This window comes from Meleagris gallopavo, chromosome 4 (assembly GCF_905368555.1).
Source record: "Meleagris gallopavo chromosome 4, MGAL_WU_HG_1.1, whole genome shotgun sequence".
NCBI lineage: Eukaryota > Metazoa > Chordata > Aves > Galliformes > Phasianidae > Meleagris > Meleagris gallopavo.
The window spans coordinates 17,720,598-17,745,912 of record NC_139407.1 but is presented as its reverse complement, the minus strand read 5'-3'; the positions used below and the strand labels follow the sequence as shown (position 1 = coordinate 17,745,912).

The 25,315-nt window shown below is 42.8% G+C and overlaps 1 long non-coding RNA gene across 1 annotated transcript; it reads right to left on the bottom strand.

Annotated features, from left to right (window-relative positions):
• Positions 1-1,912: 1,912 nt before the first annotated feature.
• Positions 1,913-8,929, bottom strand: LOC104910665 (uncharacterized). The gene is made up of 7 exons (XR_014882867.1): positions 7,913-8,929; positions 7,716-7,824; positions 7,465-7,540; positions 7,276-7,367; positions 6,479-7,058; positions 4,911-4,970; positions 1,913-3,581 (listed from the first exon to the last, which is right to left on the bottom strand). It is a non-coding gene; the product is annotated as an uncharacterized LOC104910665 (long non-coding RNA).
• Positions 8,930-25,315: the final 16,386 nt, after the last annotated feature.

The following is a 25,315-nucleotide window of genomic DNA, read 5'->3' as shown; positions in this document are numbered from 1 at the left end:
TTTTCCATATTTGATTTCATCTTGGCAAGAAATGTTGCAATGTCAGCCTGTTTTCCACTGATTTCGTTCTTTTATTTCTTCATCCTATCTGAAACATTGATGTGAGGGAAAACAGGAATGGTAAGCGGGCGGCTATGAATTGAGAGTTATGGTTTGTGATCTGTTGATCTGTAGGACTGGACTGAAGTAGTAAATCCTTTAAATGGCCTCTTAATATTACAGATAATGAAATCCTAGCCTACTATTGGAATATAACCTCAGGAAACGCTCTTGAGCAGGATCTTGACGATCCCTAAGGTCCATTTCAACCCAAGCCATTCAGTGATTCTGAGATTTTCATAATGTGAGCTTTGTCTTTGTTTTGTGGAAATGGTTTTTATTTTATCCCAGTTAGTTTTTTCCATAAATTGCTGAACATATAAATTAGAAGATCTATTGACTTTTTTTAATTATAATTTTTTTTCCTGTTTGTTTTTTTTTTTCTTTTTCCAATACTCATGGGACAGTTATTGTCAGTAAGAACATTATAGGCAAGAAACTATGTATCTCTTCAGCTAATTGGTTTTAATTCCAAGTAATCAAAAGGTATTGCCTTAGTAGCAGCTGGGAAGGAATTTTTTTTTTCCAGAGCATCTGTTATGAGGCCATGTTTTGGTTCTTTGAGGAAAAACAATGTTGATAACACACCCATGTTTATTGTTGCTGCTGGACAGTGTTGTTCAGAGCCAATGCTGTTGTCAGCAAACAATCCATGGAGCTGGGAGGGAATGGAATAGGGACAGCTGACTTAAAGTGGTCAAAGGGTATTCTGTGTTGTGTGACATCACATGGAAAGAATTTTGAAGGGGGTGAGAGTTCATCTTGTTCTCTTCCATTCACTGGGGAGCTAGCTGAGCATCAGTCACCTGGTGGTGGTGAGCAATTACTTGCGCATCATTTATTATATATGTTTGTGTGTGTGCAGTATTACATATTTGTAACTCTTTATCTCAGTAAAAAGTTTTAGCTCTGTCCACATGTAGTGGAGATGCAAGTCAGGGCCTGAAGCAGTGATTGAGCACCTGGTAGGAAGTGAGGGCCAACCCAGGGGAGCTCAGGTGCATGCAATGTACCTGAATGACTGGAAGGATCCACCCCTTCCCAGACCTCTTTTAAGGGTTGGCAGTGGAGGCGAGGGCATCTCTTGCTGGTGATCCCTGCCTCTCAGATCAAGTGATGCCTCTCAGAGGTAGGCAGATCTTTCCCTTTATTTCTGCATCTGTGGTTTCTTGGACTTGTTCTCATCTACTGCAGCCAGACTTTGTCACCCTGCTATTGTTGCAGTACTTTCCATCCTGTAATAGCATTACACCATGAGTTCTACTTTACTTTATTGTTTTTTTTCCAGTTCTCTCCCCCATTCCTCTGGGAAGGTGGGGAATAGAGCGGTTAGCTGCCAGTGGGGTTAAACAGCAGTTGCTATACCTCCCAGTATTTGCAGAAGGGTATTTCAGTGGACCTAGAAGCAACTCTTAAAAATAGTGAATACTGACTGTCAAAGTTGGTGAATCTACCAGGCGATTACACTGATGCTGCTTAGTTACTGTAACAACAAAGGCAGTTTCAGCACGATGGCTGTGCAGAAAACATACCTTTAGAGAAAGCATGACTGCACAGAACTGTCATAGTATCTCAAACTTTTTCTATAAAGAAAGGCAGCAGGTTTATTTTGGAGAATCTCCTTCAGTTGTTAGCGATTAAAATGAGAAAGATGATTCTTTTGGGTTTCTCTGGTCTGTAACAGTTACTTGAGCTGGCATGAAGCGTCATCAGAATCCAAAGACTTTTTCATTGAAATTTTTGCGTTAACTTGGCTACAAAGAATGAGAGTCCCATACTTCGTTACAAGGAACCACTTGTTAATTGAGCAATAATAATGAATTAAATCACCTGTGTTTAAGGAGAATTGTAAATAATACTTTACTAAGTAATGTACTGGCAAGGAAACTCTCAAGAAATGGTAGCCGGGTATTTTGAAAGTGCCTTATGTATAAAGATTGATCATGTGATGCTGGAGAAACTCGAAATCAGAAGCTCAAGAAAAGGAGTCTGAATCTGTTAATGTTTAGCCTAATGGTAGTTGGAACATCTGAACACGTGGAGAAAAGCATGTAGGGAAAAGATGATGGAAAGTAGTGGTAAATCCCAGCTTTTCAGCCATGCAGAACTACAGGGACAAATCAAAATACTCCTTACAATCTTAAGGTAATACTCTGCAATCCTAATATAACTTCATGTTGATAACCAAACTTCAGTGAGTTCTTCAACCTTATATTTTTTAAAACCAAAACAGAACAGCCAGCCATAGAAAAACAAAGCTCTTACACTTGTGTAATGAGATTGCAGTATGAAGTTCCACATGGCAGAAGAGGGAGTTGAGAATTCCCGTGATCGTGTAAGCATTACAAAGCATGATCATTTTACATTTTTTGATGAGTCAAATAAGCATATTTCTATGCAAGAAATTATCTTGACCAAAAGTCAGTATTTATTTCCTTTTGTAACCTGGATTTTATATGGCAAACATCTGCAAACTAACTTCAAAGTGGCTATAGCTCAACAGTAGAATATAACAGTATTGCAATATCATAACTAGTATTACCAATTATAAAAAGACAGTTAACCAAATTTATGTCACTATTGGTGATATATACTAAGTAACATAACAGTAAAAATCCCAGTTTGTTTTTTTTTGACATTGTCTGACTTAAGTATGGAATCATTTGTCTGGGAGAGATGCCTAAAGGCCATCTTGCGCCACTCTCCTCCAATCAAGCAAGTCACCAACAGCTGGATAGTATCACTCCGCCCTCTCCAGCCTTTTTGTCATTTGTTCTCCTTAAAGAAACACACAGCCATAGTCTAATTCATAAAAAACTGGAAAAAACAATCATTGCACAAAGTTGTGACAAGTAATTCTTCTTGCTTTCACTGGTGCTGAGAGGCGCAGTTTCCAGCAGTGGTGTTACTTTTTGGTGCTTCCAAGGGGTTTGTGCTTTAGGAGGTAAGCTCATGGAGCGATGAGAGCATTCATGAATAACTTCAGTTTTTGGAGTAAGACCAGTCAAAAACCCAACAGGGTGAAGTACTTCACAAGATGTCTTTTCTGTAGCAAACTCTGGAAGTAGTAGTGATAAAATCTACAGTTGAGAAAGAAGGACTTGCAGCGCAGGCTCTTGGCATAGAAGCAAGGCTCTGTTTACAGTTGTAGTTTTAGGAAAAAAAACTAATCAAATGCATATACAAGAACTTGTTTTTACAACATAAAATAATCACCTCCTTATTTTAAAAAGGGGATGTAACTGGGAACACATCTCTCCACATGCAATTATCTACCTAAATGCTGAGCACCACCAGCCCTCTTTTACATATCACCGTGAAAGAAACCACTGAGATGACAGTCGTAGCACTTCCTTTTGCCCAAAAAGGTATTCTGAAGTTATCTGATCCATCAACCTTGAAATCAGATAACTTTTCAGCAGCAAATGATCTCGCTCTGTGCTTCATCCAGTTGAAAATCCGGTAACCCCGTAGCTTTCTCCCTGTCCCGTAACCAGCCAGTGCAGGAGGAGGTGAGAAAAAAAAAAAAGAAAACACCTGCTGTAGTAGGCTCTGCTTTTTCCTTTACCAAGCTTCCTGAGGTTCTTCCAGCTTGGCATCAAGTTGCTTTTAAATGGTAGTCTCACCCTCTAGATGTTCAACCCTTTTCCTGTTGTCAATTTTATATGCTATTTTAAGAGTCTGAGAGACACTTGAGAAATTACAAAATAGGAGCATGAGAAGTCCAAGGTGAGTGAACTGGAGTAATGGTCTGGCACAGTCAGAATGTAAGAGTATTGTTTTTCATATTCCACTTCTGTAGTAAAATGAGCACAGAGTGGCTGAAGTTACAGCTCTTAGGCAAAAGCTGCACTTAAGTAAGACTGCAGAAGAGGCTGCCACCAGAACTGCTAGCAAGGCAAAGAGTACATACTTAAAACTTGCAGAGCAGCCGCAGCAAGATGCTTGCTAACTGCATGCATTTCTTCCTGGTTATTTCTTCCCCTAGGCATTTATGATTTGCTAGTAACGCGTGGTAAATAACACTATACCCTCTCTAACTACAGTGCAATAGGAAACACTCTTAAATACAGCTACTTTACTTCTTTTTATAGTCTGAGTTTAAGGGCGCTTTGAAGGTTGCAGTTTCAATTTAACTATTAGAGGATGAAAGGCAATTTTATCTACGCAAGCCCTTACGATGGGTCTTTTATGGGTTCATTTATACCTTCAGTTGCTTACTATAAGTTGTCTTTTATATAGTCATACAAACATTTACCAAAGCTGTCTTTTTTAAAAAAAAGTGATCAGTTTTTTCTTACACTTCAAATTTTAAGCTAACTGATAAATGTCTGTCATCCACTAATATTGAAAAGTTTACTGGTAGTAGCATGAAAGTCTGAATTATATACAGTAGTTACAGCAGAGAACCTTCACTTCCTTCAGAGTTATTCTGCCTGTTGACAAAGGCATCTACAAACGTTTCTATTTTGCACTGAACTCCTATGAGAAGGTAGGCGGTTTCAGAAGCGTATCTATTTTGTATTTATCTGCTACTTTGATTTAACAGAGCTTTGTGTATTTGATTAAAAAGAAACAGTCGACTAGCAAACTCCCTGATTCTAAAGGCACCACTTTAGGTTCTGCTGTCTGGAACATGTGAGCTTTACCAGGCACGTGAAGATGCAAGCAGCTGGTAATCCACCACTGGTTTTTGGATATGCTGAAGCCAAGCCCCTCAACTCCCAAGATCCCTTTTTCAGAGGTAAGGTCCCCATAGCCTGATGCTTTTGTGTTCAACTGGAACTCCAGTAGATATTAATTTATCTTACCTAGTCTATTGACAGCAGCTGTAGCAGAGGCTTAAGCTCTTATACTCACACAGGGAGCCCCTAAGAGAAATTGACAGCATTTAAGCAGCTTTGAACCTTTGATTGCATGAGTAAGAGTTCACAAACAAAAGAGTTAGAGCCATCAACTGCTAGCATGATGCAGCAACTTAAATAACAGCACAGTTCAAACTGAAAAATACAACTAGATTTGAGCTGTTAAACTTAAGAACTGTTGATCTGGTCTTCACAGTTTACTTGCGTGAATTGTGAATTTTAACTAAATAACATGCCTGGTCCTAGCAAGTTGTGCCAATTACTGCAGCAGAACTCCCAGAGCACTGGACTTTTCCTGTGGAATCAGTATAAGTACCTATCTTCTTTTTTCTAATGACCTACATCAAGTTGGGTCATGCATCTTACTCCAAAATATCCACAGCAAACAGGATCTATCCTGCACACAGATTGAAGGAACATTTCACATTTAGCTGCATATCCAAAGACTCCCTAACAGCAATTTCTACATGCCTCCTGGAACTATGGAAATAACTCCATGTGGCAATACCTGGAAGAGCATCTTTCTACAAGGTGCTACTTCAGGTCAGAAAGCAGCCAAACTCAGCGTCGAGCAGCAAGGACGGGACAGAGGGGGAAGGAGGGGGAAGGAGGGGGAAGGAGGGGGAAGGAGGGGGAGGAGGGGGAAGGAGGGGGGAGGGAGGGGGAAGGAGGGGGAAGGAGGGGGAAGGAGGGGGAAGGAGGGGGAAGGAGGGGAAGGAGGGGGAAGGAGGGGAAGGAGGGGGAAGGAGGGGGAAGGAGGGGGAAGGAGGGGAAGGAGGGGGAAGGAGGGGGAAGGAGGGGGAAGGAGGGGGAAGGAGGGGGAAGGAGGGGAAGGAGGGGGAAGGAGGGGGAAGGAGGGGGAAGGAGGGGGAAGGAGGGGAAAGGAAGGGGGGAAGGAGGGGGAAGGAGGGGGAAGGAGGGGGAAGGAGGGGAAGGAGGGGGAAGGAGGGGGAAGAAGGAGGGGAAGGAGGGGGAAGGAGGGGGAAAAGGGGAAGGAGGGGGAAGGAGGGGGAAGGAGGGGGAAGGAGGGGGAAGGAGGGGGAAGGAGGGGGAAGGAGGGGGAAGGAGGGGGAAGGAGGGGGAAGGAGGGGGAAGGAGGGGGAAGGAGGGGGAAGGGAGGGGGAAGGAGGGGGAAGGAGGGGGAAGGAGGGGGAAGGAGGGGGAAGGAGGGGGAAGGAGGGGGAAGGAGGGGGAAGGGCAGCCCCCAGAGGCCAGTACACAAATAACGAAACCCACCCTCCCACCCTAAAAAAAATAATCTCTATGAGATAGTGCAAATCCCAGTCTCCAGCACCCAAAGAAAAAGCTAAAAAAACCCCCCCCCCAACAGCCAACTAGAGCAAAAAGCACCAAAACCAGGATGACTACACTGAAAAAAAACCACAATATTCATGTGCAAATACTCACAACACCTTACTAAAACAATCCACAGCTTTAACTATAATCAACCCCAAAATTCCTTCCCTTAAGGAAACAAGAACACTGAGAAAATACACCAAAACCATAAGACTTACTTGACAGCCTGGTCCAAACAGATGCTCCACAAAACAAATGGTACAGGAACACACTTTAACTCAAAAAGAAAACACAAAGGACAAACAAGTCAACAAAATGCCACACCTAAGACAGTCACCAAACCAAATTCATTACAACAGACCTGAAATAACTGCACAGCCAAACCTCCCTCTCAGGAACAAAGGCAGCCTGCCCTCCTGTAGGATATCTTACTTGCCAGTATCAGCCTCCCTGTGCATTTGAGAATCACCAAGCAAACCCAAATACAGACAAAAATTGCCTCACCAGTCACACTGTGAACAAGGACGCAGCCAGCACAAATCACAGGAACAGCTGTTTCTGCCAACAACTTTAAGACAACAACAACAACAAAAAAAAAGAGTTTACAGGGCTCAATAGAGACCTGGGAAAAAAAAAAAAAATCACAATACTCAAATTCAAAGGACCACCAACACCTCATATCTATCCTTCCATCAGGGCACCTGCCATGCACTCCCCATTCACTCCCACACATTGCAGTTCCTAAATGAACTTGACAAGAGCAGGACTGGTGGCCTTCAATGTCAACCACACCACAACCTGCAAAACACAAAGACAACTCAGAAATGCAGGGTCCCTCCCTGTAAACCACCAGACAAGATGGAGGGAATCAGAACCAGGACCCTAAACTCCCACCACAACAGGTGGTTGCACTACACACACTGTGCTCACCATACTTATCAATCCATCAACCCCACACCTCCAGGTGGATCACACTATCAGGGCTGGAAAGGAAACATAACACTGCATAACTCACCTGCACACCACAGAGTCTATCTTCCAACACCCAGCTTAACTCCAACCCAAGGGCTATCCAGGTCCACTGGCATCCTCCTGCTGGTCCCAAACCTGCAGGAAGACAACAACCACCACAAATGGCACCCTGAAGACAGGTGGCTCCCACTCCTGGGCCCCTGGCTTCGGAGTCATATTGCTAACAACTCACAGCAAGGATTGGCCACAGTCTGGTATCCACTCCACTGCTGATCCTTGCTTCCAGAGGTCCTGTTGCAGCCCTCACCCTGCAAGAGAGGAGAGCAACAGGAAAGAAGAAGAAAAAACAAAACAAAACTTGTTTTTAAGCAGCCCTTGCTCTGCTTTGCACTCCCAGCAGAGACAGGGCCAGACCAAGGCTAACTGCCCCATCCCAGTCACCTTCATCACTCACAGTAGAAAGGCCTGAAAGCACCCACTAACCTCCTCAGCACCATCTAGACTTCAATAAAAGCAGAGGGAGTCCACCAGTGGCCCTGCATTACCTCCAAAGCAGGCAGGATGTGAATACATAAGCAGCCACTTGCACTACCTTGGAAAAAAAAAAAAAAAAGGAGAATAATAATGTTATAGCAGCACCATATCTGTGCAGGCCTTGGGAGAAGAGGGTAAGAACCTACCAGCTTCTTGCTAGAGACAGGGAGCTCCAGGAGCAACTGGCAGAGGCTAAAAAGCTTTCCACCAGGTCCTGCCCCACACTCCAACTGAGTACAGCTGTGCCCAAACAATCCCAGTCTCACAGCACCTGGAGATCATTTCTTCATTAGCACAAATGGGCCTCACTGGGGCCAGCCGAGGGCTGCTCTTTGCTGTGCATGGTGGCAGAAGAAAAAAAAAAAAAAAAAGGAGGAATGATTCAGAATGAATGCCAGCAGAAGGGGCTGTGGCACCCACACCACTCCCTTAGAGTAACTCTGGGCACCCTAAAACTGTGTTTGGCCTCAGGGAGCTGAGCAGCAGCCCTGTGCTGTTCCCCCCAAAAAAGCAGCGGGAGCTGAACAGCGCCGTGCTGAAGCTAAACAGCAGGGGGAACCCGACAGTGGTCCCGCACCGGTCCCGGAAAAAACCGGGTGGGAACCCGGCAGCCTTCGACAGGAGGCACGGGGTCCCTGGAAGCCCCGGTGCATGTCGTCCCTGAGCCCCCGGCACTCACAGCCTCCATAGTTTCACTGGCTCCTGAACTGCTCACAGGCGTTGGTTGATCCTTGCTGTGAAAGGTGCCCCTGAAGTTCTCACCCTGCAACAGGGAAGGAAAAACAAAACAGGAGCTTAGACAAAAAAAATCTCAAGTTTAAAACCAAACATTCATCCTGAACAGGAACCCACAAGAACAGAATCTTGCATCACTTCTTACCTACAGCAGCACCGGGGCTGGGCTAGAGAACACAGCCTCATCCTGATTGCCTCCCCATCAAGGCAAGTAAGAGGAACTGCAGCACCCCCAAATCTGAGGGTTGTGCTTTGCCTCAAGAAAAGGAGCAGCAATCCTGTGCCAACTCCCCAAACCAAGAAGAAGTAAAAACCAGACAAGAGTACCATGATAACCCCCAAAAGAAAGAAGAACCCACCATGATAACCCCCAAAAGAAAGAAGAACCCACCATGATAACCCCCAAAAGAAAGAAGAACCCACCATGATAACCCACCAAAAAAAAGAAGAGAACCCACCATGATAACCCCCAAAAGAAAGAAGAACCCACCATGATAACCCCCAAAAGAAAGAAGAACCCACCATGATAACCCCAAAAGAAAGAAGAACCCAGCTACAGCTCTAAGCCAAAACCACAAAAAAAAAAAAAAAAAAAAAAAAAAAGCAGGTGGAGAGCCCAGGACACAGATAACCACAAAAGTTCCCCCTGTGACTCTCAGAGGCCTCCGGTGGGGTTTAAAAGGCTTTGACGCAGGCCCTGCCCAGGGCTTCCAACAAGGCACAGCTGTGCCCCAGCAGCCCCGGCCCCATGGCACCTGGGAGTCATTGCTTCATTAGCACAGGCGGGCCTCGTTAGGGTCAGTCTGGGATACTGACTTCCTAGCACGTGGTTGCTTCTGCTGTCTCAGCTCTTGAAAATGATAGTTGGCTCTTTGCTCCTCAAGCAAGAGGTTCTTTGGATTTACATTGCATTTTTTCATTTAATTAGAAAAAAAAAATGAACCAGTCACTGAAGAGTCCGATCCTAAGATACAAAGGGGCCGTTCGGAGTAATCAGTAGTGACCTTCAGACAGTGTAGATGACGTTGTCCGACACAGCTGCATCGTGTAGCTCCCTTCCTCAGAATAAGTCTCCGAAAAGCAGCAGACCCTGATCTCACTCCAGGTTCATGTGCCGAGTGACTGATCTGGGTTCACTAGACAGTGTAGCCCAATAAAACCTGCGTAGTCTAACAAAAGGCGTCATTAGCTGATTTTTGCTCCAGAACCAAAGCAAACAAAGCAAGAGCTGAAAACAACCAAAAATATGTCAAGCTGACAAAAAGACACCAGTGGGAAGTGGAAGACAATAGAAACAATGATAATAACATTGTCTCGTGCCTTCGTTACATGAGCAATTGCGGATGCACTGCACAGTCAGAAGTATTTCAGATTGCTGGGTATATGTCACAATCACTACTTTACAAATATGTAGATCCTTTCCCACAGAAGCTTTTTTTTTCTTCAATGCAACAATTCTAGATCAAACGGTTTCCATTTCAGCGGTTCAAAGAAAATAGCGCAATCCAGAAACAGTATTAACATTCATGATTGCTCTGACGGGGATTACTGAAGCGCAGTCATTCTGGCATTTGTCAGTATGCAATATTAATTTCCATAGTCGTCTTAATTGGTCTCATTCTGAGTTAACTCAGCCCGATGTAGACTATATGCAAAACTAAGTATAAAACTGAGTAATCTGGGACAATAGTTAAAATAGACACTTACATAGATGCTAGAACTAAACAGCAAATGCCTTTTTTTTTTTTATTTAAAGTTTACCTGGTATGAAACTGCTATAACTAACTTCTTTAGAATATTTCCCTATGGTTTTTTGCGTTGTATCAGCAGTCACTGAATCTGAAGCTGTGGTATAAAAATAAATTCTCCTCACTGAACGTTCACAGCTCTGTTGAAGATCAGTCCCAGGACGTCGAGGCGTTGTCCAGTAGGGAGCCTGCCTGGAACAGCTGAAATAAAAACTTTTCATTTTCCTGCAATGCTAAAGCCATACATTGCAGAAAAAAAACAACACAATGTCAGAATATACATTTTCACTTGCCAATTCCCTTTGTCCTAGCAAACTGGCACATCTGTCAGACCAGAGGCTGCGGGATAAGGCGTGCAGCAGAGTGCCCCGGGGACCTGCATGGATTTTGGCGCTTGCTTCCAGACTATCCGATGTTGCAAAATGAGGCCTTTGGCCACATTGCAGTTGTAAATAAGTTGGAACCGGGAGGAAAACACCAGAACTGCTCAATGTGCAGATGCTGGAGTATGTCGATTTTAGGAGAGTGATGATGAGAAATACAACAAAATGCAGGATCAGCCCTTCCAGGCGGCTCCGCGTTGCAAAATACTTTAGGACATGGGCAATTTTTCTACTAAAGCTTGCAAAATAAATAAATAAACAAACAAATAAATGGTCACATGGCTATGGTTCTTTCCTTGGCAATTCTGAAGCAGTTACTGACTCAGGGCCTGGATTTTGTCAGGAAATTTGCTGCATCTCCTCGGTGGGTCTCCTTTGTGCTCGCTCCCTCCGGCCACTTGTGTGTTGACGTCCAAACCACACGGCCCATTTACGACCACCAGCAAAACAGTCATCTCAAGCCATCCTTAATAACAGAGTTTGTTTCTGTGATTATGTGGACTTTTAAAAGAAATTATTGGCATTCAACTGAAGCAGTAGCTGCTGAGACTGTCTGTTGCTGGGGCTGCTACTGGCTCCTGTGATATGGAAGTCATTTCTTTTTTAACTCTACAACACACGTGTCCCAGGTTCACGAAATCCCAGCACTCAGGACCCCATCAGAATGTATTGCCTTACAGACAGTTAACGACTTTTAACTTATGCCCGTTAACTAATGTTAACATATTCTTTTGTCAAAGTTGACACTTAACTTGAAGAGCCACTTTTTGTCCCTGAACTTCTTTCAAGAGAGTAGTCGTATCCCCCTCAGCCCTTTTTCTGCTGGATTTAACAGACGGACGAAGTTTATTTTCATAAAAGAAACTTCTGATCCTTTTTCCCTTCACATCCTCTCATTTAAAATCTTTTGCTTTGCCCACAAATAGTGAGAAACACACAGTGGTCCAGATGACACATCCTCATTGCGTCACCTAAAATAAATGATAGTGTTTATTTACAGCATCTGCAGGGAAATCCTCTTCCCCTGCAGGCCTTTTCATGGCTGCATTCGACCGATTAATGCACCCGTTTCTCTTTCCTGTCTTCAGTTCACCCCACTGAGACGGACTCAGGAGCCGCCGACAGCTTTGCTGTGCTTGGGTCGTGGTTACCAGACAGGGCACTGGGCTCCAGCTCCCTTTCTAGAGAGATGGACTTGGCCATTTTGCTTCAGTCCTAGTGGCTCAAAACTTTCTGTTATAAGTTCCCATTTTCAAATGGTTTGCGTGGACCAAACTCAAATTTCTGTTCAGTATCACATTTTCCTCACTTACATAGTGCTTAAAGTCGTGGATTTTTTTCCTCTCCATCTCAGAAAATGGGAATCATTTGTTTCTGAGGGCACGCCTGTCCAAATTAGTTGCTAACATTAAATTCTTCCATCCGTTTCTTTGAAGAGCTTTACCACCCGCTTACAGTGGAAAGAAACCTAAAATTTTGCGAGTAGACGCTCTCAGGAGGCACCTTTTGCTGTTCCCGTGAAAATCTACCCAAACGTACACTCGCATAAATCTCTGAAAATTCCACTTGTTTGCATCCACAAGCACGTGTCTCAGGCTGCTCTGCGGAGGCTGGGCTTGCACCTTGGGTGGAGAGAAAAGTCTGGGACCTGTTGCCCTGAGGAAAACTTACTGCCGGTAATGGCAGAAGTGACAGCCCATCTCCTTCCTCCTCCCGTTGCCCGTGTCTTTACTCATTCAGTCCAGCACAAGATCCTGAGGTTGACAAGGGTCTTCTGACGCTTTGCTTTAAGGAGGTGAGCACATCTGACTCTTGCGATGAAAATAGTTGCATGATACCTATCCCCAAATAAGGAGTAAAAATGTTTCAGGGTAGAAGTCCTGTATGCCCCGAGGAAAATTTCTCTCAGGAAGTTATACCTTGATGTATTGGCACCAGGACTGACTACAAGCAGATAGATTCTTGGATGGCTTGGAATGGAAGGGATCTCAAGGATCATCAAGCTCCAACTAGCCTGCTGCATGCAGAGCCACCGACCTCCGTACGGAAGGTGCTCCAGCCCTCTGATCATCTTTGTGGCCCTCCTCTGAATTCTCTCCAACAGCTCTCTGTTCTTCTTGTATGGGGGCCCTAGACCTGGACGCAGTACTTCAGACGGGGCCTCGCGAGGGCAGAGAAGATAGGGACAATCACCTCCCTGTTCCTTCTGGCCACTCCTCTTCTGATGGAGCCCAGGATACCACTGGACTTCCGAGCTGCAAGAGCACGCTGCTGGCTCATGTTAAGTTTTTCATCCACCATCTCCTTTGTTGATTTTCTCCTGGAGCCTCACTACTCTGCATTTTCTTAAATACATTGCCGTCAAGAGCCTGCGGAACAGTTATCCGGTGGGAATTGCTTCTGATGGACTGTTGATATTTAAGCCTGTGAAGGTTGAATGTTTTGGGCCCTGAGAACACAGACTACTTTTCAAGGCTGACAGTCCGAAGAAATATAATTGTGCTGCATTTATTTTATGACTGTAATGATGTATGGTTTCTGAATTTTCTTACTAATGCAGAATTTCTTTGCTGATGAAAGGGAAGATGTGGGAAATGCGCTACCTTAGACCAAGATCTTTCGCACGATTGCACTTCTCCTGAAGTAAAACTCAAGAGTGATCACTAGGATAGCAGAGACTGGTTTATTTTGAATAGCTTCTGTATGTAGCATCTGTCTTTGTGACTGTTAATGCTGTTGGCACAAAGGGTTAATTTAGTCCTAAAAGGATTATAGATCTGCAGGAGGGCCTAATTAATAAAATATTCGATGAGCCAATACAGACCTTAAAACACATTTTTCTCCGAAAGCCCAAGGAAGTATCACCACTTCCAGTACAGGAGAAAAGCAGAACTTTAGCTTCATGAGCAAAACATTTTGCTGACTGGCTGAATCAGTCTTATCTCCTGTAGCTAACACACAAGACTGGGGAATGATAAAACTCCAGGGGAAAGGCTCCTTAAAAAAAAAAAAAAAATTCTTTTCAGTAAGGAGAGTCAATAACTAGAGGTGATACCTGAAGGGAAGTCCATCCTGTATCGGTGTGGAAGATGCAAAAGACCCCTTAGCGGCTGAAAACAGCAATGTTCTCAGCTTTCTCTCTCAGTTCTTTTGGCCCTGGAACAGCAATGACAGGTATGTCTTGCAGGAAGCTGGAAGGTGAGGTTCTGGCCAAAGCGCTGGAAGATCATAACGTAAGGTCTCACAGATCGTGGTAGGGGAAAAGCAAGGACGCTATTGCTGAAGTCTGGAGAGTGTTGGCGGGCCAGATGAAGTGTCTTCATCTGGCCAGAGCAGTAGGATCCAAAAATTAGGTCTGTATACCAAAAAAATTAGGTCTGTATGTGGTGATTGTCCACAGATTGACCTCTGCCAGTGTTGTAAATTTTGTGTGTGTGTTTCACTTTGTTCTCATTGTTGCTGCCTTGTCTTGTCTCGAGCTTTGAAAGCAAAGTTATATCATTATGCTTATTCCCCAATAAAAAATAAATAAAAATGCCAATAAAAATAGGCAGAGCATGTCAGTGAAATCCTGACCAAATGTGAGTTTTTCTCCCAGCGATATTCATCTTGAGACTTATCTTAGAAATGCATTATTTCCTTCTTTTATGTGTGTACATATATATATATATATATATCAAGTAGAATGTTCAGCTGCTTGTAGTCCATGTAGGCATGAGAGTAATAAGCCTTTAAAATGAGGATGGGGACTTTGCAGCTCAGGAAACTCTTACTGCTCCTAAAGGACTCTGAGACAGTGATCGTGAGGGAAGCTGACAGGCACGCAGATGAGCTGGGAGCTCTGGCAGAGCAGGTGGGGTGAGGAAATGTAGAATTAGACGTAGAAGGATAAATGGGAGGGGGAGAGGAAGGAAAGTCAGTCATACCCTGGGATTTGTAGGTGGTGACAAGAAAACTATATTTGCTGTGACTGTAGCTGGTGAGCTGGTGGGACATCTGTCATCCCAACTTTTCAGCTCTATGGAAAATACCGGTAGGGCTTCAAAGTCGTATTCCCTTTTCAAAATGAAATCATCAAATAGCTGTTTCAGGAAGGATCGTTGTCTACTTTAATCCCATGCACGATCTTTGCCTTTTGCCCTTGGTTTGTTAATTCACTCAGCTGTTTTGTGCACATTTATCAGACATGTAAGAGCCAGGCCAGCGTTTCTCACCCTTATCAAGGATGATACTTTGAGCTCTAAAGAAGTGTACGTGGGCAAAAGACTTGAGATTTATACACTGTATTAGCTACTGTTTTCTAGAGCGTTAAAATCAGTGGTGCTTTATAGCCCTGTTGTGAACAGGGAAATACAGACTTTTAACTGATGGAGACATTTACCTGCAATGAAATGTGTTATGAAACCATTAGCATGTTTCTTTATCACGGGACACTGTTGGGAAATTCATTAACAGTTAACCCCCGGTTAAGTGGCAGGTCAGGCAGACAAACCAAGGATTCAATGTAAAGGTCTGTTACCTCTTGCAACAACCTTAGGTACGACTGCTCAGCTGGAGTGCTAGCATAAATCAGCAAGGACTTGTCAACGTGCTTCCCCTGCTGTGATTTGGGAAAGACAGCATATTGTGGTCTCAGGAGATACATGACTGGTCAGCAGTTGCTCTGATGAATACTACCGAAGCAAATGAATATTCTGTGTGAATAGGTACAAACTGCCTGCCTGTGCATCCGCATTAAAATAACTAAGCAATTTGCAGTGAAATATGACTATGGCACGTAGGGAGAATAGTGGTTGCATTTCAAGTGTTCAGATAGAAAGGATATAGATTTACAATAGTTCCTTACGGAAAGGCTGAATAAAAAAAGAGGCCAAATGTTTACAAGTAAATTATGTTGCTTGGGAAAAGTATTAGCAACTCATTAAAATACTGGAGAGAAAAAGTAGTCTGCTTTGCATCTCAGCAGATCATGTCTAAAAGCATGCAAGGTTTGTGTTGCATTGAATCATTTGTGTTTTGGAGATGAAGGAAAGGCAATGTGTACAGGTCTAAAATAAAGAAGAAAGAAAGCTCAGCACCTTCGTAACAAATGGCTGCAAATGTTCAGCTTTCACCAAATCCTTCTATTCCACGAGCTAGGCTACTAAACGCTAGCAGTCAGTGCTTTGATTCCAGTTAGATCTAGCAGTTGGCACACAGATAAAACTCCTGCTTTACTTGGAGTGTGTGCAGAAACAGCAAAGTCATTTAGACGTTTTCCCATTTGCCAGGCGTTTCCTTCTCTGGACATCTGCTTAGGATGAGTGGACTGTGTATGGTGGCGTTGTTGGGTAAGGAATTGCTTTTCCTTATTAAATGAACTAGAATGGATTCTACAGGTGGCCCAATTCTTTTGCCTCTATGCGGCAAAGCACCTAATAGATTCCTAAGTATTTTGCCTAAATAAAGGCAGGAGAAAGGGGCCCATAATGAGAGTTCCACCATTCAGGCAAAAATTCAATCTCCGGGTCCCTTGTATCCACACAGTCACTTGAAGGCTTAAATGTTAAGTCCCTTAGTGGCATCCGGAACTATTTCAGAAAGACCGAGTTCCACTGCAGCCTAGCAGGGACCTGACTTTGAATTGCTGCTGATCAAATTGAGGTAATCTGTGATCCTTTCCTGCTTCTGCTGGGAAGTTCACAAGGCATGTCATGAAAGGTTATCAGTGTAACTGAACCGGGAGCCGTTGCAGGATGAAACCAGTCAATTTCAAGTAGAAGGACAAAAGGTCAGAGAACTGCAAACCCAATACTGCCACCAGCATCTTGAGTTACAAGGTTACGGTACAGGGGAAAGAGGGGGATGAGGCGTAGCCTAGTAAACACTCAGACAACTCTCAAAAATAGAAAGTGACATGAATCTCAATGGCAGAAATATGAAGCTACTGTACAGTACATGTTCACCTGCCATTATCACTTACATACGCTGAGAGGGAGATCAGCTGGCTCCAAACTCCTCTCTGAAGCTGAGAGATATTTTTAAACAAAGCTAACGCATTGAATTCAAATTAATCTGGCAGCAGTAGAGACTCTGGAACTTGCAAGAGTATTTTGGAAAAGCTTCATTTTGGATAGGCGTATTTTGTGGTCATTTGGGTTATATCAGTACTGATCCAGCAGTATACATTCAAGTAAAACTTAGTATGGAAATTAAAACTTTCCATCTCATCCTATTTAAACATCTTTTTGGCTAAACTACTGCATATTTCCCTTTCATCTGCAGTATGCCAGAAACCAAATCTTCAGGCAACTGTTTTCGGTCCCCGTTCTTTGCTTTTAAGAACACCTTTAAAGCATAGTTCATTCCTAGTGAAAACCCCTTGATACCTTTGATTCTTGTTTCTCTCATCTAGTGATGAGATGACTGCTTCGACGACAGTGTGCTGGAGACTGTTGTCTGGTATGATCGTAGATTGTGGGTGCGTGCTTTATACTGCTATTACAAGTTGTTCTTGAAAACAAATAACGCAGGCACAAATAGTAACACAGCAATAAGAACATAGGCTAGAAAATCTCAGTTTACATTTGACAAGAGAAGAGAAGTCAAATGAAGAAGCTTGGCTGAAGGTATTATTAACTGTTAACCTGTGCAAGCCAGAGCCCGAGTCGTCTCCAGCTATGCTTCTGAGAAAGCGCAGCGTGCTGGGTTGGTGGGAGTGCCAGGACCTCTTCTGCCTTTCAGTGCACGTCAACCTTGAAACAAGTAAAAAAACAGGCTCTGTTTTACAAATAGCTCCAAGGCTTTCAGAACTTAGGAAATCTCCTGAAATCTCTAATCAGACACAACTTTGTTGAAATCTCTGCTTGCAGAGTGAAAAGGTCAGTCTCTGTATTTAAGTTTTACTCTCTTACGCACGCTGGACTTGCAAAATCTAGTGAAAAACGTCGAAGCCAATAGTTCAAACAAATTTGTTTGTTGGACAGGACAATTTTTGGAACAAAATGTAATTGCCAAACATAGCCAGTGCAGTCACAATGGAATAAAGCAAGTGGAGAGGTGAGGATCTCATTCAAAGACTCCCGTACAGAACAGCATTTCTATACTTGCTCTTTCTGTCCATGTCTCAATCTTACATGTTTCCAGTTGCAAGTTTTTGGAACTGCTGTGATCAGAAACTTTAATGGTGGTTTTTTTCATTTCATATAAATAGCCATATATGAAATATGTTATTATGTATTTGCATTAAGACAATTAGCCCGGAGACACAGTTGAGAAAGGGATTACAGTTAGTGTTGGTTACAGTAAGTACAGCTTTGAACAGCTAGGTAGAACCATGGAATTGCTCAGGTTGGAGAAGACCTTACGGATCATCGAGTCCAACCACAACCCAAACATACTATCCCAACTCTAACAATAAAGATGTTGGTGTTGTTTGGAAGCTGGAGTTGGAAAGATAAGTTGAACGCCAGCAGTGGGAAACTGTACCTTAAGACTCCACATAACAAAGGCTGCATTGAGGTACTTGTTTGTGAAGAATAGGGGAAGAGATCAGAGTGAAAGATTCCAGCAGGGTGATTTTTCTGGAGCCTGAAAAAATGGGGACAATTTAACAGCGAGATGAGCAGTCAGTACAGAACATGTCCTCGTAGAAGCTCATCTACAGTTACCTCTGTATTTATATCTCTGCTCCACAGTAATGCCAAACTTTTCCACACTGCTTATCAATTTCCTCAGTCAACAGAGACGAAACATACGTTTAGAACATGTATTGATTCATTTTTGACTTTTTTTTTTTATCATTATTGAATAACTGCCTGATTGTGTTAATAGTAACTAACTACAAATGATTACTTACGGTTGCTGTCATACGTCCTACCAGGTTTCTCAAGGTTCAGTAGGAAATTAAACATCAAACAAACAGCAAAAAAGATTGCAATAGCTAAATGCAACAAACTAAATGATAATTTATGGGGATTCACAGAATAATGCTCTTACGTCTGAGGGGTGTTTCTGCTAACCTCTGCTCCCTTTGTTCTATGATTAGCCCAAATTATACATAATCTGGGAAAGGAGCCAGTTTTGGGGGATTATAGATTCCATTAAATTCATGTAAATGGACCAACTGGATCAAAAGCTTATTTTTCTTGACCAGAACAGGCACATCACGGATGCTTTGCAGTCCCAAGATGATGGTTCAAGAAAATCTGAATCAGAGAGAGGAAGAACAGGAAGAAGAAGAAAGAGCAGTGTCACTCATTATAAACCATTTTTTTTGTACTTGTTACTGACTGTGTAATATATGCTTGAAAAAAAAAACAAAACAAAACAGATTTCTATAGATTTCTCAGATTTAGGGAAACCAAGTAATATATAGTGATTATTGCACATCCTTATTATTTGTTTTCCTTATACCTAGGGTGTTTGCATTGTAAAAATAAAGAAGTAACCAACTTATCAGAGCTTAGAAAATACCCTCTGTATCTTTTAGCCACTCATCCTACCTAGTCACACACTCACCACTAATTCTATACTTCTATAACTCTATACCTGAATAGCCACTAATTCCATAAACCTACTAGAATGTTATATCATTTCCTATGAAAGCCTATGAAAGTTTCTGTGGTGGTTTTCTCCTCTCTTTAAAGAAGTCTATGAAGAGCTTTCAGTGGAGAGCAGACACAAGTTGGCCTGGCAAACTCATGTGGCTCTTTGGCTGACTTTGGTTATTTGTCAGTTGGGTGATGCCAGGTGAACGGTGCCTGCAGGGGGAGAGGAGTGTGATCCTTTCGGACAGTGCTGGGAGGTGGTAATGCCTTTTGATACAAAAGGCACCCCCAGCAGTCTCTGCGTGGATTTGGCAAAGAGGTGTGTGGGGTTTAGGAAGCAAGGCTTAGCCTAGTGCTCCAGCCACACTGAACAATTTAGAGGAATATTTTTCCTCTGCCAAGTTGCCAACAGGCCTGTGCAATATCAGTTCAAAGTTTAACAGATGAAGCTATTCATTTTGGAACAGTTTTTCAACCAAAAGTCTGTTTCAAACATGTGAGTTTTAGATGTATTCCTTGAAAGTGTGTGTTGACAGATACTGTTACTTTGGCCATGGCCATGAAGCAAAAGCCTTCTGAAGGATGTTTTCTGAAGTGACATCCCTGAAAGGCACAGCATATACCCAGAAAGTATAAGACAAATGAATGTTTGAATGCGTTACTCATTTTTTAGAACAGCTGCTGAGTACTATAGATCTTAAATCAATTTTTGATTGTTGATGTTTGGCAAAGAATGAACCAAGTGGATTTTACAAAATGCTTATACATGATACAAGTAATACAAACCAACTAACTTTACACTAAAGCCTTCTCCAGCAAAAGAACTTGACAGTATAGCTGGTATTTGCCTTTTTGGTTCTCTGTTAATTAAAAAAAACTACAAAGAATTGATGCAAAAAGCAATCATCTTTCAGTGCCATTGTGAATTCTCCTCCGTCTTCTCACCTTGTGAAATGTGACCGGTGCAGGTGAGATTCTGTTGTGGGCAGGTTGAGGACTCTGAGGACTGCTTGCTAGAGCTGTGTTGCCCAAAAGATTTGTGGATGTCTCGATGGCAGATCAGGAAAGCATTTGGTGCACTGCTTAACAGCCGGCGCCACCTCTTTCTCTCTGTAGCGTACCAACATAACATTGAGGAGCTGTATTCCACTGTGCTTGTGGAGCTCTAGTGGTAGAAAACAGAAGAAAAGCCCACGAGAAAAGCAGAGGTGATGCTTAAGCGGTAGAGGCTGAGAATGTGTGGAGGGCAAGAGGTGACAAGAGTGAGGCTTTCACTCTGTTTAGAGAAAGTACACTCGAGTACCCGGCGAACAAGCTACCGTACTCCTCTCTCAATTGACGCTGCCAGGAGAGGGGAGCTGTGGTGGGTGAGTAGGGCCTTCTGAAAACAGAAGTCTGAGAGGATGTGGGATGCAAAGGAGAATTCCTTTTTCGAGACAAATGGTAAACATGATTTCTCAGATATGCTTGCAATTGCTTGCATTACCTAGAAATTAATAGCAGGAATGAAATGGGACAGCATGATGCTTGGTTACAAGTCAAGTTGCCAACTCTTTGGGCCAACTTGTTTAATTTGTGTTGATTCTTGCCTTTTATGGTACATTAGTTCAAGACAGTGTATGCGTGCTGGCGGAAACCGTTGGGTTGTGAGTTTGTACTTCAGGCTATTTATGCACTTGAGGGTAAAAGCACTCTGTAAATTCACTCTTTGTGTTTCATGCAGTAGTTTAAATGCATGAGACCGTGGATACAGAACATGAATAAAGACACTGATCCAAGGCTGCTGTTACTCAGCGTAGCTTTGCCTGAAACCGGTAGTGCCTCTTTAATTTACACCAGCTGGAGATATGATCCATGCTGGCAAATTTGTTACAGCTGATGAGCAAACAGAAGCCTGGTTTATTCTTTCACGTGGAAAATATTGTGTGGCTCTGATATTTTCATGCATGTTTACGTATGGACACACCTACTTTTTGTCTCTTTTCTCTGCTGGTTGCTCCAAGCCATTGATATGCTCAAATGCCTGAGGAAATATGCTTCCAGGAGCTTTTTAAAAAAAAAAAACAGCATGTGGAAGCAAGGAATCCATGCAGGATAGGTGTTAAGACATATTCTCTTCAACATTTATAAGCAAGGTAGATAGTCTTTCTTAATCTGAAAACCTCCTTTCTTTCCAACTGATCCTCATACACGTTGCAAATGTGCGGAAGACCAGTCTGGCCTTATTTGCTGTCCTCCTGCTTGGGCTTTATTATGCTCTGGGTATACGCAGGCATTTCCACGTGAAGTAAAGGGTAGGACATACAGTTACTTGAAATATATTGCAGTGGCTCTATATCCCTTCCACAGAGGGTTTCAAGTGTTCGTGTGCTAGTTAAATATTGCAACAGTTGTTACACACGGAGCTCTTGGGTATCTTAAGATGCACTGTTCTGTGCCAGCCATTGTACATTCATTTCCGACTGCTGCTGAAGCCACGTGTACTCTTGCTAGAGACACTGTCTGCTTCTTTTTCTTATTGTCTTTTCAGTGGCATTTTTGGGTTTTGTCTGCAGCAGCACTCTTCATCAGCTGAATCTCAGGGCTGCCTAAATCCTGGTTTAGTGGTTTGCAGTTACAGCCTTGCCAGAGCAGCGGGTGCCTCTGCTGGGCATCCGTACGGTGCAGGTATCTAACTCACCACCATCCAGCACCAGATACCGAGTCTGTTCACTTGTGGAGCATCCTGGAGCCACCGTTTGGCGCAGAAGAATTGATTGCACTTGATTGAATTTCTACCAAATGTGTGCGAATGTATAGAGTTTATAAACTCTGTGCTATCTGCAGCAGGACAGTTTATGCTTAATCTGGTGTAGCATCTGTAAAAATGAAGATTCCCTTTTTCTCCCCTCTCTCACTTCCAAAAATTTGACAGTCTGGAACCTGCAGGGTGAATCTGCACTGAATCAGCTCTGCATGGCTTGTGGCCACACTGTTTTTGATCTGGTAGTAGCCGGCCTAAATCTGTCTCATCAAATCCTGGCCTCAGGTTGTGCTTTGTGATCAGGAACGTGGTACGGAAAACTGGGCTTCCTGTCTGTCTAGCTGAAGGCAGAATGCAAACACCAGTGCTGTTCAGAGCACCTAATTTTAGGACAGTCAGAAACATGGCCAAGGAAAAGAAATAAAGGGGACCCTCAATGGTGTGGAGTCATCTGTTGCCACTGCTTTTTTAAAAATATGTATTTGTGTGTAATTGTTTTGATGGGCATTCTAAAAAGCAAGAATGGCCCCAGGTACACGTGAATATTTCCTTTTTGCCTTTATGAGCCCCCTTGAAAGAGGTTGATTGGTTTTGTTTCTCTGAGGGCTAGAAGTCGTCATGTAAACAGTTGTGGTACTGGAGAAAAAGATGTCATTTATCTCTCTTGCAGGCAGAATGCTTCACAAGCTGCCTAAAGAGCCACTGACTGCCAGTGGCATCATTGCACTGTTTGGAGTCTCTGGCAGAGTGCGGTGACCAAAATCTTGTGCAAGACTGTAGAGCTCTCTGGATATAATGTTAGCAACTGCTATGGTGATTCACTGTGCAGCTATAGTGCCAAAGGTGATCCTCTCCATTCCCCTTGCAGAGTTATTGGGAAAGAGTTGGATTGTGCAAACAACCACATGATCTTGAGTGCTGGAGTCCTGAGATGCTGAACCTAGAAGTACAACCAGAAGCCTTCCGTGTTCAGAAATCATTAGTTCCAATATTTGCTGTAGAATTCAAGGATACTGGCAGGAATTAATCAATAAAAGAGTTCTCCAGAAAACTGCATTTTCCTACTCCCTCGGTTCTTACTGAAGAGCTGAATTAAGCATATGCCAAAAAGTCTACCGAAAAGGAGAGAACAGTGAAAGACGAATATTGAATTTGAGTACTTCTTAAAAAAGAACTCGACTCTGGTTGTGTCTCATCTCAAATTCTGTCTCTCAGAGTGGATTAATCAAAAGTGGAACAAGGCAGACTGATTCCAGAGCAGGCTTTCACACTACAGGTTATTCAGCAGTAGCTATTGCAGTGCACGGCTACTCTGTCCTGGGCAGAATTAACTTTGGAGTACAGACAAGCCTTTTCATTAGCCACGAGTGAATTGCAAAAGCATTTAATAAAGGCAGTGAGTTAAAAAATCTATAATGGCATTCTTAGTTCGTAAACATTTCTGCGCTGGCAGTGAAAACCTATTTTCCAAGCAATAGGGAACGTTGTCAATTCTCCTACGACAGTGTTTTCCCAAGTATCTAAACAAGCACCGTTGAAGTGCCTGATCTGAAGATCATTAAAGAATCAACAGTTTGGGGAGTGCTTGAAACTTAAATAATGTCTTATGAGCAGTACTCATAGCATTACAAGTGCAATTTATTCCTGAGCAGCTTACTGAGTCAAACAAATGTTCATCGCTTCCACAAGGGGATTACAAAAGAACTGCCAAAGACCTAAGCCTGCATATCCTCATTTGCCTGGACTATGGTTATCACTAACTTCATTGCTGCAGGTTCTTCCTTTGGTGTGTATTAGTGGTATTAGTGCAGGTCTATAAAGCTAAAGGAAAATGGACTTATCTGTTCATTTTGTATCAGGTTTCAAATCAGTGCCCAGTTTGTCATTGACTTTTCAATGGGAATTGCACTTCCTTATTCAAAGGATGAATTTTGGCAGCTTCTCCTTTTGTTAATCCTTTTAATTTAAAACATCAGCGGTACTGTTTGGCTCTGCATGCAAGATTTCTGGGCAACTACTCAAAACTTACTAAGCAATAATCTTTTTTGATTAATCATTCACTGCAAACAGGTTACATAAATGGACTGATAACAAAGTCATGGGACTCTTTTTTCCACTAGCATTTTAAAAATGACTTCAAAAAGTTTTTGAAAGCTTAGCAGTGCAAAATTAATTTTTCTGCTGCTGTGAGAAGCAAACACTTTGGTTGGTTGGTTTTTTGTTGTTGTTTTTTTTTTGGTTTAAACTGGTGGAGTTAGCTCTCCCTGAGCCACTGGTGCGTCTCTTACCCTTTAAGATAGAGCATAGTTTGGTAAAACCTTGGGTACTGAAGGAATGATGTGTGGCACTGCTACGTACGCCGCTGGCTAGCAGAGATTGCTGCTGTTTGTTCTCGTGTTGGAAGGTGCTTAAGGTTTGTGTGGTTCTTCCTCCTTCTTGTTTTAGTTTCCTATTTGCCTCTTGCCTGAGACAATCTGGCCAGCCCACGTCACCCCTTCTCCCTGTGAGTGATCTGCTCGTCAGGCCTCTGGTTTGCTTGCCACATACCTTTGTGCTTGAGCGGCCTGCTGCAAGCCTTGTCCAGCAGTCTGGAACTGTGTTTGTTCTATGAGGAGACATTGCATGTCAAGCAGTATTCATTTAGAGGAGGTAAAGAATAGTGATGGAAAATGCAGGTGTGCCACACTGTAAAAACAAACACTGTATTTGAGCAAGCCATTGAGTTACTTATTGTGTAAGTATAAAGAACTTTTAATTCAATAGAGGCTGGTCTGGCAAAACAGGAAAGAAAAAGTAGCCTTTCTTGAAGTAATTTACCATTCAGCAAGCATATGGGGGTTGTTACCTGACATGCCAGAAGTTCTGCTTTGACTTCCAGACCCCCAGCAATTCACTTGGGGATTTGGTTAAAACAAGGCAAGAGGACAGTCTGTGAAGAGACCCACAGAAAGGGAAAGGGGAACTAGTTGCCCCCATTTCTCTCCAGGTACTTTCTGGGGGATGTAAGAAGGGAAACAAGCAGAGAGGTGATTTTTTTTTCCTTCTAGATATTTTTTTAATTTTCTTGTCCTTGATGCCCGTGGAAACACCTTTTTCCTTAACAGCAGTAAGCTTATGTATTCTTAAATTCTTCATCTGCAGTTAGTAGCCTCTGTCTAAGCCCCACGTTCTCTTCATAAAATGTCTTTGGTTCTATTTCTCAAAAGTACATAAAACAGTGATTCCATTGCACACTGAATGCAGTTACTGAACATAACGTATTGCCTCACACTTATTGCCTCACAAATGTTTTGCAATGTGTATGTATACATGTTTCTGTATGTTTGTGTGTACATAAAAAGATGCGTATCTCTACAGACTCCTACAATTTCATGCACATACTATTTGCACATCTGTGTCAGAATAAACTTTT